This window comes from Bison bison, unplaced genomic scaffold, assembly GCF_000754665.1.
Source record: "Bison bison bison isolate TAMUID 2011002044 unplaced genomic scaffold, Bison_UMD1.0 scf7180017864097, whole genome shotgun sequence".
NCBI lineage: Eukaryota > Metazoa > Chordata > Mammalia > Artiodactyla > Bovidae > Bison > Bison bison.
The window spans coordinates 1,485,975-1,487,332 of record NW_011494669.1 but is presented as its reverse complement, the minus strand read 5'-3'; positions in this window follow the sequence as shown (position 1 = coordinate 1,487,332).

Below are 1,358 nucleotides of genomic sequence, written 5' to 3'. Positions count from 1 at the left end.
TGAGTGATCACACCATCGTGATTATCTTGGTCGTGAAGATGTTTTTTGTACAGTTCTTCTGTGTATTCTTGCCATCTCTTCCTAATATCTTCTGCTTCTGTTAGGTCCCTACCATTTCTGTCCTTTACTGAGCCCATCTTTGCACGAAATGTTCCCTTGGTATCTCTAATTTTCTTGAAGAGATCTCTAGTCTTTCCCATTCTGTTGTTTTCCTCTATTTCTTTGCATTGATCGCCGAAGAAGGCTTTGTTATCTCTTCTTGCTATTCTTTGGAACTCTGCATTCAGATGCTTATATCTTTCCTTTTTTCCTTTGTTTTTCGCTTCTCTTCTTTTCACAGCTATTTGTAAGGCCTCCCCAGACAGCCATTTTGCTTTTTTGCATTTCTTTTCCATGAGGATGGTCTTGATCCCTGTCTCCTGTACAATGTCACAAACCTCAGTCCATAGTTCATCAGGCACTCTATCAGATCTAGGCCCTTAAATCTATTTCTCACTTTCACTGCATAATCATAAGGGATTTGATTTAGGTCATACCTGAATGTTCTAGTGGTTTTCCCTACTTTCTTCAATTTAAGTCTGAATTTGGCAATAGGGAGTTCATGATCCGAGCCACAGTCAGCTCCTGGTCTTGTTTTTTGCCGACTGTATAGAGCTTCTCCATCTTTGGCTGCAAAGAATATAATCAATCGGATTTCGGTGTTGACCATCTGGTGATGTCCATGTGTAGAGTCTTCTGTTGTGTTGTTGGAAGAGGGTGTTTGCTATGACCAGTGTGTTCTCTTGGCAAAACTCTATTAGTCTTTGCCCTGCTTCATTCTGTATTCCAAGGCCAAATTTGCCTGTTATTCCAGGTGTTTCTTGACTTCCTACTTTTGCATTCCAGTCCCCTATAATGAAAAGGACATCTTTTTTGGGTGTTAGTTCTAAAAGGTCTTGTAGGTCTTCATAGAACCATTCAACTTCAGCTTCTTCAGTGTTAATGGTTGGGGCATAGACTTGGATTACTGTGATATTGAATGGTTTGCCTTAGAAACGAACAGAGACCATTCTGTCGTTTTTGAGATTGCATCCAAGTACTGCAACTCTTTTGTTGACCATGATGGCTACTCCATTTCTTCTGAGGGATTCCTGCCCACAGTAATAGATATAATGGTCACCTGAGTTAAATTCACCCATTCCAGTCCATTTTAGTTCGCTGATTCCTAGAATGTCGACATTCACTCTTGCCATCTCTTGTTTGAACACTTCCAATTTGCCTTGATTCATGGACCTGACATTCCAGGTTCCTATGCAATATTGCTCTTTACAGCATCGGACCTTGCTTCTATCACCAGTCACATCCACAGCTGGGTATTC